The following is an 18,296-nucleotide window of genomic DNA, read 5'->3' as shown; positions in this document are numbered from 1 at the left end:
ACAGAGAAAGAGATCGGGAGAAATAGAGCAAACACATCGTGCTTTTAAAAAATATATCCCTGAATTCACTTTTGGCTGTCATTTCAAATTTTTAAGAATGCCTCAAAACCCCATGACCCAATATTGAAAATTACTATTTTGACTTCCTCCCCTTCCCTTCATGGTCCTTCAGGCTTCAGGCTTTCTTTAGGACCTGCCTCGCCTCTCCTTTTTAGATTTTATTCTTAGTGTGTGTGTGTGTGTGTGTGTGTGTGTGTGTGTGTGTGTGTCTCCCCATGTGATCTCCCACACTCCTCATTTACAAAGATTCCCCTCCCTCTTCCTCGCTGTCAATATCTCCCTGTAGATTTGTCTCCCGTCCTGGGCAGTAATTTAGCTCCCTGATTCGCCCTGCCTACTCCGCACTTACTACCTCTCCATCTTTTTCATTATCTCCTACCGCCCCAGACTCCGTGGAAGGAGGGGGGGTCCCTGGAAGGGGGGGCCGCGGGGAACGCAGTCCTACCTCCCTGCCTTCCTTTGTTCCACAGGGCCCTCTGCACGCCTTTTCTAATCAAGCGCGGTTTCCCGTAAAACGGAAGTGTGTGTTCCCACATTTGTGTACACGTGCACGCGTATATCTGTGCAGGGCATACATGTTTACGCGTACACATCTAGCAGTTACACATTTTTTTTGTTGTTGTTAACCACAGCAGAAAAAAAAATGGCAAGGCCACGGCAGAAGGAAATTTTCTCTCCAGGACTGGAAAAATGGAGCCTGCCTGCCTCCAGCCCACCGTCCTCTCCAGCCTGGTCTTTTTTTAGGAGCTAATTTGGTTGATGAAGCGCTTCGAGAGAAGCAAGCCTGGCCCGCCTCAATCGGCTTACCTGAGGCGGCCCGCCTGCCAGCTGCAAGCACACACCTCCCTGCAGAGCTCCGAGCTCCTCCGGCTCAGGGCCGCTCTCCTCCCCTCACCCCTGCCCCGCCCCGCCCCGCCCCGGGCCACGCCCAGGGCTGCCTGTCAGTTCACCTTCTCTCTGGTTCACAGAAGCCTTGAACGATAATCCTCTTTTATTTGCCTGAACTTCTGAACTCCTCCAGCGTCTTTTTACCTCCGGTCTTTGGCAGTCGGCCTTGGATTCCTTCATGTGCCCTTGGCCTGGCTGAAACTTTTGCCCACAGAGAGTAAGAATGACCAGTTTTCACTGATTCTCGCTTCTGGCCACCACGGCAGGCCACGCAGCAGCCCCGTTTTGGCTCCTTCCTTTGTAGGTGACCAGACTTTTCCTATCCGCGTTTGCACTCCTGATCGCGTGTTCTTTGTTTGTTTGTTTGTTTGTTTCCCTCTCTGCACTGTGGCCTTCACGGTGTGAGCCTGGCGGGGGGGAGGGAGCGGGCACCTCCACCTCCAGTCTGACCCTGGGCAAACTGACTGCAGAGACATTCTTTTGCCCACCTCGTCGAAGGACTACCCTGCAGCCGGCACGGCACAGCCCAGCCGGTCAGCCTCAGGCTCTCCAGGAACGGGTCACCTGGCTCTGCTCTCAAACGGGGAAGGACGGTCCCACCATCTCCCTGCCCACGTGCAGCTGTCCGTTCCTCTGTCCGCAGCCGGGTTTGGCTCCTATTTTACTAGGCTGGCACAGCAGGGGTTGGCTAGCCAGAGTAAAACAGCAACGTTCTGTAACCACGTTATTTCCCATTTGAGACGGAAAAGCGTTTGTTCCTTGGCCTGCCTGGTATGACACAACGGAAAAGTTAAATCAGAAGCTCCCGTTGTGATCCCTAAATATTTCTTTCAAGTTTTCGTGTTTCAGTAGCGTTGACACACAGCGTGACATTCATTTCAGGTGAACGCCACGGTGATTCATCTTCTCTATACGTTACCCAAGTGTTTTTAAAGATGAGTCACGAGTTACCCTTCTCCGGAGGCTCAACAACACTTTCTCCAAGAGAGTAAATTTCACCAACATGTCTTTCGGGATTACAGTCAAGAGACTTTGTAATCTACATTCTCTAAACAAAATTCCTGCCCTGGAATATTTTTCAGATGACAAACATCCTTTCTAAATGACTGGGTGGTCAGTTCTTTTCAAATCAGCCAACAGTTTGTGTTCAGTTCAACCTCTTACCGTTGGTGAGTTGCCTTTTTTATTATGGAAAATGACAGGAACTAACAACATTACCACTTTACGGCATGCCTCTGACCCTTGGCAGCAAAGACAGGTCTTCCTCTCTGCTTCCAAGCCCCCCTTACCATCTGACTGTTTCTACTCCCCCCTCCATTCTGAGTCTGTGACCAAAACTCATCAGAAGAGAGCTATTCGCTGCTAATTCTGGTTACCATGTCCTTATTCAATCAGTCAACACGTATTTACCAAACAATTCTACTGGACAGCCATCACAAAAATAGCTTTGGTAAATTCCTACTGGGCCAAGGCATTGAATCAAGCTGGGAAGAGACGCCCTCATCTCCAATGACAAAATGCAGAGCACCCTTCAGGGTCCCCCACCCATGTTGTTCAGGGCACGGTGAGAGGGAGGAAAAACTTTCCTCTACACTCTTATGTTCCGCTACCAAGGGCATGCAAATTAAACTACAAAAGCTACCCTGACAGAGAAGACACACAGGCTTATTAATATATTCTTTCACAGGAACTCACAGAAAGAGGTTCAACTCAAAGAGACATTTAGACTTGGGGGCTTCTATAACATTTTAACGAAGGAAAAGGGGTTCAGGCTTCAAGGGATGGATGATAAATTGTAGGGAAGTGACTAGGGTATGTATGGGGGAACGAATAGAAGGTGAGAGTTATTCTAGTAACATCTGTTTATGCAGACTCATCTCGTGCTGTCTCTGGTGATAAGTTGCTCTCCTCTTCCTGGAACAAGAGCAGACACTGTCACAAAAGGAAATTTATGCCCTGCTTTTAGACAGATAAGGGAGAGGCCAGAGAACTCTTCCAATTGCCTTCAACTCAAAAGAATCCTTGTACCAAAACAGCATATTTTGGAGTGGCGTATCCGGATCTCCTTCGATGGCATCACCGATATGAGTAAGCAGTAGTGACATTTTCTCCTGCCACCTTCCCATGGGGGGTGCTGGATTTTTTTCTTTGAAACATAATTAACATGTAATATTAAATTAGTTTCAGGTGTTTAACGTAGTGGCTCAACAATTATATACATTACAAAATGCTGACCACAGTAGTGCATCATGGCAGTCAGAATGGCAAGTATCCAAAAGACAAGAGAAAACAAGTGTTGGCGGGGATGCCGAGAAAAGGGAACCCTCTTGGTGCACTCTTGGTGGGAACGTAAATTGGTCCGACCACCAGGGACAGCAGTATGAAGTTTCCAGAACAACAAAACAAAACAAAACAAAACAACCTAAGGAACGCTTGCCCGTGTGGCCCCATCGGTTAAGCGTCGGACTCTTGGTTGCCACTCGGGTCATGATCTCAGTCTGTGAGATCGAGCCCCGCGTCAGGCTCTGGGCTGACAGCTCAGAGCCTGGAACCCGCTTCAGATTCCGTGTCTCCCTCTCTCTCTGCCCCTCCCCCACTCGTGCTCGGTCTCTCTCTCTCTCTTCCTCTCTCTCAAAAATAAACATTAAATAAATAGATAGATAGATAGATAGATAAATAAATAAATAAATTAATTAATTAATTAAAATGGGGCATTAAAAAAACCCCTAAAGGGGCGCCTGGGTGGCGCAGTCGGTTAAGCGTCCGACTTCAGCCAGGTCACGATCTCGCGGTCCGGGAGTTCGAGCCCCGCGTCGGGCTCTGGGCTGATGGCTCAGAGCCTGGAGCCTGTTTCCGATTCTGTGTCTTCCTCTCTCTCTGACCCTCCCCCGTTCATGCTCTGTCTCTCTCTGTCCCAAAAATAAATAAACGTTGAAAAAAAAAATTAAAAAAAAAAAAAACAACCCTAAAAATAGAAGTACCATACCATCCAGTAATTTCACTGCCGGACATCTACCTCAAGAAAATAAAAACACTAATCCAGAAAGAGACGGGCACCCCTCCGTTGACTGCAGCACTGTTTACAATAGCCAAGATACGGGCGCAACGCAGGTGTCCGTCCACAGACGAAAGAATAAGGAAGATGCGATGTGCAGCTACGATGGAATATCCCTCAGCCATAAAAAAGAATGAGATCTTGCCATTTGCGACAGTGTGGATGGACACAGAGGGTATTATGCTAAGTGAAACAAGCCAGACAAAGAAAGACAAACAGCCTTTGATTTCACTCCTAAGTGGGAAGTGCTGTTTTATTATCGGTCGTCTTTTTCAATGGAGTAAACTGTGGCTTTGAGAGGTTCGTACTTTCCCTTCTCAAAGGACTCAATTCAACTATCTCATGCGATTCGACGACCTCCACCTTCTTCCCTACCCACTTCGGGCATGCCACGGCTTGAAAAAAATCTGTTCTGCCCCTTCCCTTCCCGATGAGGGCCCCCTGTTCTCCCACTATCCCTGAGAAAGAATAAAAGACACGCAAGGAGAAAATCAGAGGAAGCTCAGCTTTTGCAGCCGGTCACGAGAACCTTGGGCCTCCAGACCCCTGTGTCCCGGGGATTCACCCACAAGCTAGCTCGTGTGACCGGCTCCTGTGCGAGGTCTCAAGCATTCCTCGGAATCTAAGCCCCTTCCTCCCTGCCCCGAGCGGGTGCCCCTCATGAGGGTCCAGCTGGCCTCCGCATACACCGAAAGTTTTCCCCAAAGCTGGGGGGCGCCTGGGCGGCTCAGTCAGTTAAGTGTCCAACTTTAGCTCAGGTCACGGTCTCCCGGTTTGTGAGCTCGAGCCCCGCGTCGGGCACTCTGCTGTCAGCACAGAGGCTGCTTCAGATCCTCAGTCCTGTCCTCTCTCTCTCCCTCTCTCTCTCTGCCCCTCCTCTCCTCAAAAAAATTACATTTAAATTTAAAAAAATAAAAAAGTGTGCCCCAATTGTTCCCATGTGAAGAAATTTGAGCCCTCGTGGACGGAAGTGAACTAAGGGCCCACTTTTTGGAATCACATATTTTGAGAGCTGGGATAGCCTGAGGGAAGAATATTCCTTCCCACCGTGACTGCAGGCGTGGGAGGCCGGTGGGTAGGCTGACTTCAGGACAGCAGTGCATGCGTGACGAGCCTCAAGCAGGAATCACATTCACTCAGAGGCTTCCGTCATATTTATCTATCTTCTTCTGCCAATAATCCCTGATAGTGCCCAGATGTCATGGTGTTATTTGAGTGGAATTAAATTGGAACGGCTTCCATTATCTGATTAATTAGAGTCGGCTTTGACTACAGGGACTAATAGGTCTGATCCTATTAGTGCAGCCTTTGCACCCGGCAGGCTGTGGTTACATAACACAGGCGAAGGGCTGGTAGAGACTGTTGGTCTGTTTCGGGATCGTCCCCGCCTTTAATTTTGCTTAAAAAAAAAAAAAAAAATATATTAGCAGGGCAACACGGTGGAATATTATTCAGCCATGAAAAGGAGTGGGGACCTGATACATCCTACCCCATGGATGAACCGGAAAACATTATGCCACGTGGAACGAAGTCAGATACAAAAGGTCACACGTTGTGTGACTCCATTTACAGGAAGTGTTCGGAATAGGGGAACCCCTAGAGGAGGCCAGTAGATGGGTGCTTGCCAGGGGCTGAGGGAGTGGGGGACCGGGGAGTGACTGCTTAACGGGTGTGGGGTTTCTTTCTAGGCGATGAAAATGTTTTGGAATTAGGGGTAGTGTTTGTACCACATTGAGAATGTGTCGACTGCCACTGAATTGCTTACTTTAAAACAGTCAGCATTATGTTCCATGAATTTTCCTTTGGTTAAAATACATAGAGAGAGGGGCGCCCGGGTGGCAAACTCAGTTAAAAGTCCGACTCTTGATTTTGGCTCAGGGCATGATCTCACGGTTCGTGAGTTCGAGCCCCACATTAGGCTCTCTGCTGTCAGCGCGTAGCCTGCTTCAGATCCTCTCTCCCTCTCCCTCTGCCCCTCCCTCGCTCACAATCTCTCTCTCAAAACTAAATGAAAATTCAAAAAAAAAAATCTTAAAAAAAAATACATAGAGACACAGACAGACACTGAAAGAGGAAGCAAGAGCACATCTCCAGGTCGGATGGATCACATTTAGCCTGCAATCCGCATGCCCGAAGTTGGGAGTCTACGCCCATATCCACAGGCTTTTATTGAGGAGGGGTGTGAGGGCTGAAGAGTATATATCCCAGCCAGGGTCATACAATCGAGCTTAGAGCCCTGCCTTCCCAATTTCAGGGCTGGTCCCCTTTGCACCACTTTAATCAGAAGAATAATTGTTTCAGTCCTTGAGGTCGTCTTTAGTAAGTACTTATTGAGGGCTTGCTACATGCCAGGGGCTACAACCCAGGGCGCTTGAGATCATGGTTAGCTCAACCGGCCCTCGTCTCCCCACCATACAGCTATCACACTGGCCCCGGTAACAAGCTGTTCGCATTTCGATCTGCAATTATTGTGTTATCTCTTCAGCAGCTCCAAGTGGCTTACAATTTGAAACTGTTGCCATATGGTTTAAAAGTGTTTTGTGTGCATGTGTGTGTGTGTGTGTGTGTTTTTAAGTTTATTTATTTTTGAGACAAAGAGAGAGAGCATGAATGGGGGAGGGGCAGAGAGAGAGGGAAACACAGAATCTGAAACAGGACCAGGCTCCGAGATGTCAGCACAGAGCCCGACGCGGGGCTCGAACCCACGGACCGCGAGATCATGACCTGAGCCGAAGTTAGACGCCTAACTGACTGAACCACCCAGGCGCCCCACGTGTGTATTTTTTTTTTTAAATAATCAGGAGACAAGAGTAAACGCACACATTTTGGACAAAAGTGTAAAGTTTACAGGATCACAAAACGTTACATAAAGTGGCTCTAAACTCAGAACCGGTCAGCAGATGACGTTCAGGGCAAGGCCACAAATATTAACCGAGAACCCACAGTGTCCAAGGCCTCCGCCCAAGGTAGCAGGGAGGCAAAGATGACCCTGTCCCCCCCCGGGGGTGACATTCTCAGGGAGGGAGCACAGAGTATAGTAAGTGTGCAAATAAAAACTGGAAACACAGTCCCACCGAGGGCGGTGGGACTTCATGAGGGCCTTTGCGGGGGACCGTGTTTGAGACGGGTGGGAGGACCAGAAGACCTCCGGGAGGAGGATGATCGACGCGGGGGACGGGACAGCCTGGTGCAGGGCAGAACCTCCAGTCCACACTGGGAAAGACTGGACTTGAGCGGAACTCTACGGGGGGGGGTGCCAAGTGGTATTTTCAGTCTCGACTTGAGTTCTAGTCCACTTTCTGGTCGGTCCTGTACCATACTTGTCAGCCCCGAAGCATTGCCCCTGTGCATGTATATACACACAGGGGCCGCCGGGCTTCGGGCAACACGGGTTTGCAGTGCGCGGGTCCTCTCATGCGGATTTTTTTCCAATAAATACAGTGCAGTTCTCTAAATCAATTTTCTCTGCCTTATGATTTTCTTTATTTTTTTTTAAAGTGTATTTATTTGTTTGGAGAGAAAAAGAGCTCGCACGCAAGTGGGGGAGGCACAGAGAGAGGGAGAGAGAGAATCCCAAGAAGGCTCCACACTGCCAGCACAGAGCCTGACGCTGGGCTCAAACCCACAAACCATGAGCTCATGACCTGGGCTGGAGTCGGTTGCCCGACCGACTGAGCCACCCAGGTGCCCCCGTCTTATGATTTTCCTCGTGTCATTTTCTTTTCTCTGGCTTACTTTATCATAAGAATACAGTATCTAATACACATAACCCACAAAGTATGTGATAATTCGTTATTTAGGATATTGGTAAGGCTTCCGATCATCAGTAGGGTGTTAGCGGTTAAGTTGTGAGGGAGTCAAAAGTTATACACAGATTTCTGACTGTCAAAACCATCACGCACAGCGACATTCAAGGGTTACCCATACTAAGGTACCTATGTGACCACTGGCCTGTGATCTAGTGTTTTCTAACACACAGGTAGTTCGGTGCTTCACCTGCTCCTCAAAATCTTTGCTGACTTGATGCTATCGCTTATGTGATTTTGACTGAAGGACCAGACTGTCATCCTATAATTAAAGCCAAGGTCTAAAACGTCAAGTACTCCACGAGAGGGTGATGTCACTTAAAAACATCCTAAACACAGGCAACCGCACAAAATATAGATAACTCAGGCTTCCCCAAAAACTCAGCATTCCCCAAAATGCTTCAAAGGATGCCATCAGAAAAGTGAAAAGGTAATTCGGAGAACGGGATGAAGGATCTTCAAATCTTGTATCTGATAAGGGTCTAGCATCCAGAATACACGAAGAACTCTTAACACAACAGTGAGAAGGCCAATAACCCAACGGAGACATGAGCAATAGATGTGAAGAGACCTCTCTCCAAAGACGATGTTTTCAACGCAATAAACACACGAAAAGACGCTCTACGACAGGAGTTGGGACGGAAACGCAAGGGACAACCGTGGAGGAGATACGACCTCCCACTCGTGAGGTAGCCCGTAACCCAATGAGAGACAGCACCCAGGGTTGGTAAAGCTGGGGAGGAGCTGGTAGTCTCGTACATCGTTGGTGGAAACGTAAAACGGAGCGGCCCCTTTGGAGAGCGGTTCTGTGCAAAGTTCAACACAGTGTTCCCATATGACCCAGAAATTCCACACCAAAGTATATAACCAAGAGAAATGAAAACACACGTCCAGACAGCAACCTGTCCAGAAAGAAATGTTCACAACAGCAAGGGGAGTGACAGCTAACGGGCACAGAGTTTCTTTCTGGGGTGATGAAAATATTCTTGAACTACCTAGGGTTGAGGGTGGTACAATCTTGGAATATACTAAAAAAGCACCTTAAAGAATTGAATTTTAAGATACGTGTATTATATCTAAAAAGGATGGGGCACCTGGGTGGCTCAGTCGATTAAGTGTCTGACTTCGGCTCAGGTCGTGATCTCACGGTTCATGGGTTCAAGCCCTGCGTCGGGCTCTGTGCTGAATGCTTGCTCAGAGCCTGGAGCCTGCTTTGGATTCTGTGTTTCCTTCTCTCTCTGCCCCTACCCCGCTCGTGCTCTATCTCACCCTGTCTCTCAAAAATAAATAAATGTAATAAAAAAAATTTTTTTTAAGGAAAAGGGGTGCCTGGGTGGCTCAGTCAGTTAAGCCTCCAACTTCGGCTCAGGTCATGATCTCGAGGTTTGTGAGGTCAAGCCCCGAGTCGGGCTCCGTGCTGACAGCTCAGAGTCTGGAGCCCGCTTCAGATGCTGTGTCTCCTTCTCTCTCTGCCCCTCCCGGCTTGTCCTCTGTCTCTCTCTCAAAAATAAATAAACATTAAAAAAAAATTTTCAAAGAAAAAAAATCCTAAGGTATAAATGACGTTTATCAATTTCTGAGAGCAAACTTTAACTGGGAGGAGGGAGTAAGGCTGGAAGAGCAGGGCGTCACAGAAGCCCCAGCTGGGCCAGGCCAAGGGCATCGGGGGTACTTTGCTGGAACCTACTCTCCCTCTTTCACTGCGGGCCATTTTTTTGCAGCCCACCTTTCTGCTCTCACTATAGAAGGAAAGTAACTTCACCCACACGAGAGTAACCAAAACCAACGTTCTTTGCTGTAAAAGTTGTTTGCGACACCGAAAAACAGACAAGTGACTTTCAAAAAGTGCAATCAGCAAAATATGGAAGTGTTTTTCTCAACAGCTAAGAGAGGGAAAGGATAATGAGAAATCCTGGCTTCAGGAAGTGCTCACTTGCCAAAAAAATTATCGAAAGCATGTGGTCCCAACTCAGTTGCCTGGATCTACGCGCAAGTCACAAGATGACGGAGTTAAGCGGCGCGTGTTTGCATAAAACAGGTTCCCCCCCACCCCGAGCCTGGCAGATGTTTGCTGCTTTCCAAGAGGGGCAACCGAGAGCCCACTAGAGAAAGGAACTCGGGAAGTCAGTGCTTAAGGAGCATCCTTGGGAGATCTGTGGGCTTGGATCAGGTGTCGGAATAATTACACGCCTTCTTTCACAACAAAAGGAGATACCCATTCAGTAACCCTAGAGGAGGATTTGGCTCTTAAATTGTTAACAGACCGTGGATCAAGCCAAGTACCCAAGAAGGAAAAGCAAATATCCTTTGGATGAGTTTCGAGGTAGGTTTGACGTTCTCTGAAAAGACTCACGGTCTCTGATTACACTGCCATGTTCCTCCCACACGATATCCTGAGCAATCACAGAAAGGCTTAGAGAAGATCTTTCTTTTTTTTCCAGTTTATTTATTTATTTTGAGAGAGAGAGAGCAAGTAGGGGCAGAGGGGCAGAGAGAGAAGGAGAGAAAGAATCCCAAGCAGGCCCCTTGCTGTCAGCACAGAGCCCAACGCGGGGCTTGAACTCAGGAACCTCGAGATCATGACCTGAGCTGAAGTTGGACGTTTGACCGACTGAGCCACCCAGGCATCCCTAGAGAAGGTCTTTTGACTCGTGACCATGGTTCATGGTCCAATTACGCAGCGCCGATAAAGAACCACATCAATTAATAGGTGGGATCGAAAAATGTTTTTACAGAGCCACGTGAGAGGAAGTATTAAGAGCAGGTCAGGAGGGGACCAAAGGCTTCAAGTTTGTCACTTTTTCTGTCTGGGGGAACCTGACCCACAGATTAGATAACGTGGGGGCGGTCGAGATGGGGACAGAAGAGAAGGTCAGCACGCACACACGGTGAAAAGTTTAGGTACCAGAAAACTGGGAAGAGATGGGGAATTTTAGCTCTGTCTTGCTAAAGACTTTGAGAAGTAGTTGCTGTTGCTACACATGATTTGCAGATTAAAAAACAAAAAAATTGCCCAATACTCACAGCCTCAACCTGTAGACGCGCAGAAGCAGAAAAACCGCAAGATTAAACTCGAATCCCCAGCAGCAAACAAACACAAGACCATACTGCCTCCTGGCCTCGACCACAAGCACCTGGCCTGATCTCTGCCTGGGGTATTATGGGAAATCCAGTTACCAGCAAAGAGTTTTTCATCTTAATTTAAGTCATTGGCACTTCAGTCTTTTCTAAGATCTTGGCCTTTAAATTAACCTAAATGTGCCTTGGATTCTTTTCCATTATCTTCCCTGTAACTTCTCCGTGATGTTTCAGGTTTCACTTAGGATTCCCTCTAGACACGGGTTCTCTGAATCCGAGTTGTCCGATATAGTAGCTGCTGGCTAATCCAAAGTGAGATGTGCTCGAGGTGTAAAATACCCCATGTCAAAGACTAAGTACGATCCTTTAATTTTTAAAATATTGGTTACACATTGAAGTGCTTCTGAGTATATTGCGTTCAATAAAATATATTAGTAAAATTAAGTTCACCTGTGGGGCACCTGGGTGGCTCAGTTGGTTAAGCGTCCAGCTTCGGCCGGGGTCATGATCTCACGGTTTCTGAGTTCGAGTGCTGCATCAGGTTTTCTGCTGTCGGCACAAAGCCTGCTTTGGATTCTCTGTGCCCCCTCTCCCTGCCCCTTCTCCATTCACATGCACGCTCTCTCTCTCAAAAATAATTTTAAAAATTTTTAATTAATTTAAAAATTTTTGAATTAATTTCATTCGTTCCTTTTTACTTTTTTTTTTAAAAAGCTTATTATTTATCTATTTATTTATTTTGGGGGGAGGGGCACACACAAGCAGGGGAGAGGCAGAGAGAGAGGGAGAGAGAATCCCAAGCAGGCTCCGTGCTGTCAGCGCGGAGCCTGAGGCAGGGCTCGAACTCATGACGTGTGAGATCAAGAGCCCTCGTGAGATCATGAGAAGTGTGAGATTTACTTTTTTTAATGTGGCTTGCTAGTAAATGTAAAACTGCACCTGTGGCTCATATTCTGCTTCTACCGGACAGAGCTGCGCCGAGTTTTTAGTACTCGAAAGCGCATTATGAATCTCCAAGACCCCGTAGCAGGCACGGTTTCCCAACACACACACGTGACCACACAGCCATTTTTCACATAACGTATTGCTCTAGTTACATACGTATTCGCCCTCCTGATTTCCCATGTTTTCATACCCATAGGTGGAAGTTTGCTGAGATGCTTATTTTCGTTACAGCTACGGCACCGGAGATCCACCAGGAGTCTTTCCGGAACTTTACGATTTCCGTCTATGGTGAATCACATACCAGTTTCCATTTGCAGAGATGACAAGACTCCCTTGCAAGAAAGCTGTGCGCTTTTCAGATTTCAGGGCCAAGGCAGAGCACCCCCACATCATGTGATGCTTTGAAGATGTTCGGCTGTTAGTTAATTGCTACCTTTTTCAGGATACAGAGAAGGGAATAGAAGGCCAGAACTGAAGGCTCCTCTTTCCCTGGGCAACCGGGAGCCAGACACAGAACGTTAGGTTGTGCTGCCCCCTACTGGCCACAATGAGACACTGCACAAAAACCCACAGGTAGGAAAATCAATTGTAATTCAGAGCTTCATCGATGCTCTTTTTCAAGGAGGAAAAATCCCTTTTAAATATATCTGCAGTCCCCGGATTAAAAAACACCATTCTAAACCATGCAAATGAAGAAGTTCAAACAGCGACCAAGACTTATAGCGCCATTCTTATAGAAAAACATACTCCTGTCCTGGCTTCTGTGAAACTTAAGTTACTTCTCTACTTTGTCCCATATATACCTTTCTGTTCACCGCCCCCACCCCCCACCCCACCCTCCAAAATAGGGGAGGACGTCTGTGCCTGGTCTCAGCATCCCTTCGCTGACCGGTTCCAGTATCACCTTCTCCCTAAACTGCCCACCACTACCCATGCAACTCTTCCCAAGCTGACTCAGTCTCTCTGTCCCTCAGCAAGCACACCGCCCCGTCCTCAGCTCTGTTGCCTTGTTTATAGGTGTCTCTCTCACCCTCTAGACCTCCAGCAATTTGAGGACAAACCACGGCTCAGATATTGTTGAAGAATACACTTACTTTATATCACTTGAATTTGAAAATGTGCTCAGCATTTTTAAAGGCTTCAACATGACGGAGATGTTTGACTAAAAAGGTTTGTGACCTAATAAGACATATATGTAAACTGGAATACCAGATGGAATGTGAGAGATGAATGGCAGGTTACAGAAGCTGATAAAACCCTCTACTAGGTGAACACAAAGGAAGAAGCCATTGCCTCTAGCTGGAGAAGGAGGAAACGGCATTTGAGACTGATCTGAAACGATAAGCTGTGTGTGGGGACAGGTGGGGGACGGGGGTGGAGTTGTAACACATGGAAACTCTTCCAGACAGAAGAAATACAAATATCAATGCAATTAAAATAAAATAAAATTTAAAATGAAATAAGATAAAGTTTAAAATAGAACCCAACACAATAAAAATAGAACAGAACAACATAAAATAAAATAAATAAGATAAAACGAAACACAAGCCTCGGAGACAGGAAAGCGTGAGTGTCTTCTATGAGCAAGTACTGCTGTTTCTCCAGAGCCTGTGGTGCTTTCACAGGAAAAGGAAGGGCAGATGGGGCCAGGTCTCTGAGGGTCTTAAAAGCCAAGCTAAGGAGGATGGAAGGATATTTTGACCAGGCAGGAGCTGGTGGGGAGGGGGAGTGCTGGTGGAGCACAGAACCCCTGTACCCAGTTTTCCAGCAGTATCCCACTTTTCTGTGGGAGCTGTAACACATCTGGGAAACTTCTGGATGGACACCTCCCTGGTTCAGATGGGGTGTGGGAAGGAGGCAGCGTTCTCTTCATTACCCAAGAGTTGCTGAGTCTGCCCACGCACCAGAATCACCCGGAGGGTTCATCAAAGCACAGACCACTGAGCCCCAGCGCCCCCCCCAACCCCATACACCAGGACATACCAGGTCTGGGGCTGGGTACCCCACAATTGCATTTCCAGTAAGTTCCCTAGTGAGATCAGCCTTTGAAAACCATCGTCCAAGGACATCTCTAGAGGGAAAACGTTACGTATAGAGCCATTGCTCGTTCCAAACGAAGTACCCAGCACCTAGCAAAGTGCCTGAGACATAAAATGCCCTCCAGAAATACAGAGATAAGAGCTTTTAATGAACAACTGCACAGCCAGATAGCGTGTCAGATAAAGCCCCACGTTACGTGCGTTCATAGGAGGGAGGGATTGCTCCTATTTTCAGACAGAACAGTACCCAGATTAATGCCCCCACCTCAGATTTTCCTCCTCTCGCCCTCCCAGAGGCCATCGTGTCTTAGATCTGGTGTGATTCTTCTCATCCTTTCTTCATGTATTTACGATAGACATAGATATAGATAGATAGATGTCAATATATATGTAGATATATAATATATATATAGGTAAATATTTAATGTTGTTAAATGTCATGAATGCATCGCTTAATGCATTCCATGATGTACTTGTTCTGTTCGTTATGGGGGTTTTTGTTGTGGAAAAATACACGTAACATACAATTTACTACTAAACCATTTTTAAGTGTATGGGTCGTCATTAACTACATTTACCCTGTTGTGCAAACACCTCCACCAACCATCTCCAGAGCTTTATTTCATCTTTCTGAAACAAAACCCTTAACATTGTTTCAAGATACCTTCCTGTTGATCCAGTCAGCACTGCTTTCATCACTCTAACTGCTATATAGTATTCCATGATCCAGTATGCAACAGTTATTTTTCCACTCCCTTTTCGATGGAAATTTAGCTTACTTCCAACTTTTGGCTCTTACAAATACCTTTGCATGTGTCTCTCTGTGCATACACCCACCTAGGAGAGGAATTTAGGAGACAGGAGATAATATGCACCTTCAACTTTACTACAGAGTGTCCAATTCTCTCCAAAATGGCTTTACTAATTTCTGTTCCTGCAGATCAGGATCCCAGAAGACCCATCTCTCCCACATGCCTGACCACATGTGGTCTTGCTAATTTTTACCAATGTAGTGGCTATAAAATACTATCTTGTTTCCATTTGCATTCTCATCACTGGTGAAGCTGAACATCTTATCATGTGTTAGCAACTCAGATCTCCTCTTCTGTGAATTTCCCATTCAGATCTCTACCATTTTTTTTGTTTGATTTTTTTCTTTTTATTGATTTCTACGAGTTCTTTACATATTCTGGAAAGTGTTCCTTTGGTGATTACTAGTCACAAATATGTACTCCCAGTCCGTGGCTAGTCTTTAACTTGGTTTAAGTATTTTTTTTATTATTAAACAAATATCTTAAGTATTAATATAGCCAAACGTACTGCTTTTCCTTTCTGATATGTGCTTTTTGTCTTGTTTAAGAAATCCTTCTTGGGGCGCGTGGGTGGCCCAGTCAGTTAAGCATCCGACTTCGGCTCAGGTCATGGTCTCACAGTTCATGGGTTCAATCCCCACATTGGGCTTTGTGCTGACAGCTCAGAGACTGGAGCCTGAGATTCTGTGGCTCCCTGTCTCTGCCCCTCTCCCGCTCAAGCTCTGTCTCTCTCTCAAGAATAAATAAACATGAACAAAAAAGGAAGAAGAAGAAGGAGGAGAAGAAGAAGGAGAAGGAAGAGGAGGAAGAGGAGGAGGAGGAGGAGGAGAAGAAGAAGAAAAGAAAGAAAGAAAGAAAGAAAGAAAGAAAGAGAAAGAAAGAAAGAAAGGCAGGAAGGAAGGAAGGAAGGAAGGAAGAAAGAAAGAAAGAAAGAAATCCTTCTTGGGGCACCTGGCTGCTTTGTCAGTAGAACATGCACTCTTGATCTTGGGGTTGTGAGTTCGAGCCCCACAATGGGTATAGAGATTACTTAAAAATAAAATCTTAAAAAAAAAAAAGAAATCCTTCTTGCTCAGAGGACATAAACTCATACTTTCTTTTTTTTTAATTAATTAATTTATTTATTTTAATGTTTATTTACTTTTGAGACAGAGAGAGACAGAGCATGAACTGGGGAGGGTCAGGAGAGAGAGGGAGACGCAGAATCCGAAGCAGGCTCCAGGCTCTGAGCCGTCAGCCCAGAGCCCGACGCGGGGCTCGAACCCACGGACTGTGAGATCATGACCTGAGCCGAAGTCGGACGCTCAACCGACTGAGGCACCCGGGTGCCCCAGCATTAGTTTTGAAGTTAAAACTCAAGCAATGGAAGACACACTGGCCTCTATGCTCTCTTGACTTCTTCGGGTCTCTGGGATTCCTCTTTCACATTTCAAGAGTGAGGACAAGAGTATCTGGCACTGTGGGATGGGCCATAGCGTGAGCAGTAACTGGGCTTGATGTGTGGGACATGGATTGTGGACATTTCCAGAAATTTCAGAGAGGAAGGCATTGCAAAAGGCAGGACTTCCTTTATCACCTGGGCGGGGTTTTGACATTGAGTCTGGATGATAATGGGGCTGCTGAGGGGCGCCTGGGTGGCTCAGTCATTATGGCGCCGACTTCAGCTCCTGTCATGATCTCGCGGTTCATGAGTTCGAGCCCTGCGTCCAGCTCTGTGCTGACAGTGCGAAGTCTGCTCGGGACTCTCTCTCTCTCTTTCTCTTTCTGCCCCCTCCTCTGCTCTCTCCCTCTCACACTCACACAATAAATGAACATTAAACAAACAAGATGCCAACAGATATGGTGTGTGGTGAAACCCTCCTTCCTCCTTGCAGATGTCACTTGTCAAGTATAGACATTGGCTGTGTCTTGACTGTAGCAGAGAGTGTAAGAGGGCTCTGGTCTCTTCCCTTTCTGATAAGGGCACTAACCGCATCATGGGGCCCCACCCTCCTGACCTCATCCCAACCAAATGGCCTTCGACCATCACATGGGGGTGAACCTTGAGACGTAACAGAGATCCAGTCCATAGCCAGAGACCGCTGAGAGTCACCCAGGCAGACGCAAGGTGAATTTACAAAGAACCAGTCGAGAAGCACAGAAGGGAACAGGTCTGAGTAGTTTTCAGAGAAGCAGGACCCACTGGGAGCCAGACCAAGCGGAGGAAATTGCCACTAACAAACTGTCAGGGACGCATCTCCCCCTTCAAACGAATCCCAGGATCCCCAGGCCCATTGATGCTCATCCAGCACAACCAGCCCTCCGCTCGCCAAGCATCGAAATGGAAACAGTCCCGCTCTCTCTCTCTCTGAAGATCAGAATACCACGAAGGACCAAGGATTGACTCTGCTCAGGGAAACTCGAGCCAAGGAGGGCCAAACCTGAGCAACATCCAAAACCAGACATGGTCCCTGTGTTCCAGATGTGGGTGCTCTGAGGGAGGTAACATAAAAACAACGTTTGCCTCCGCCATCATTTATTAATCATTCTTCGTCTTGTACCCTGTCTGTCTAGCTTCTCGTCTGGAGGCCCCGAAGCCACGTCAAAGCCATGCCCACTCCAGGGCATATGCCCAGCACAGTGCTGACACAGAGTGCCAGATAAGGATCCGTCGGGTAGAAGGAACTCAAATCGTAATTGTTTTCCCAAGCAGCTTCTGACCAGAGGAGATAATTAAGGAAGATAGTGCATTTGGGGGCCCAGGGTAAAGTCCACCATGGGTTGAGCACTGGGGACAAAGACTGTGAACAAATAGCCACTCCTCTGCTTGGAGAACAATGGATTCTAGTTCGCTTAGGACTTAGCTCGGGAGCCGATGTTAACTGCAAAATTCTGAGAACAGGAAATAGACAGTAAACCTGAGACACACAGCCACACATGCATGCCTCCTCGACTTGGCTTTTCCACATCTCCCCCTTCCTCTCCTGCCCCCACCAGATACGCGAGAGCATCTGGCTTCTAAGAACCAGGATTCATTACAATATGATCATGAGTGGAAAGAGGAGAGCCAGCTACATGTAATTCAGAAAAATGGGAAAGGATGTGCCCCAACCAAGGTAATCAAGACTTTTCTTTTATTACATTGCAGACCCCTGCAGGACAGAAAGCTGGAGGTGCTGGAAATGGTTGGGATCGCCTAGTTTTTTTTTTTTTCCTTACGTACTGTCTACACCCAACGTGGGACTCCGACTCAACCCAGAGAGCATGAGTCCCATGCTCCACTGACTGAGCCAGCCAGGCACCCCAAGAGCAGCTTTTCTTTTTCTTTCTTTCTTTTTTTTAATGCTTATTTATGTATTTTGATGGGGGGTGGGAAGAGAAAGAGAGAGGGAGAAAGAGAGTCCCAAACACGCTCCGCGACATGGGGCTCGATCCTACAACCCTGGGAGAATGAGCTGAAATCAAGAGTTGAATGTTCAACTGACTGAGCCACCCAGGCACCCCAGAGTGGCTTTTCTTAAAAGAGAGAATTGAATGTTCAGGGCACCTGGGTGGCTCAGTCAGTTGAGCATCTGACTTCGGCTCGGGTCATGATCTCGTGGTCTGTGAGTTCGAGCCCCGCGTTGGGCTCTGT

The sequence above is a fragment of the Prionailurus viverrinus genome, chromosome B4 (genome assembly GCF_022837055.1).
Source record: "Prionailurus viverrinus isolate Anna chromosome B4, UM_Priviv_1.0, whole genome shotgun sequence".
Taxonomy (NCBI): domain Eukaryota; kingdom Metazoa; phylum Chordata; class Mammalia; order Carnivora; family Felidae; genus Prionailurus; species Prionailurus viverrinus.
Note: the sequence above shows the minus strand (reverse complement) of the source record.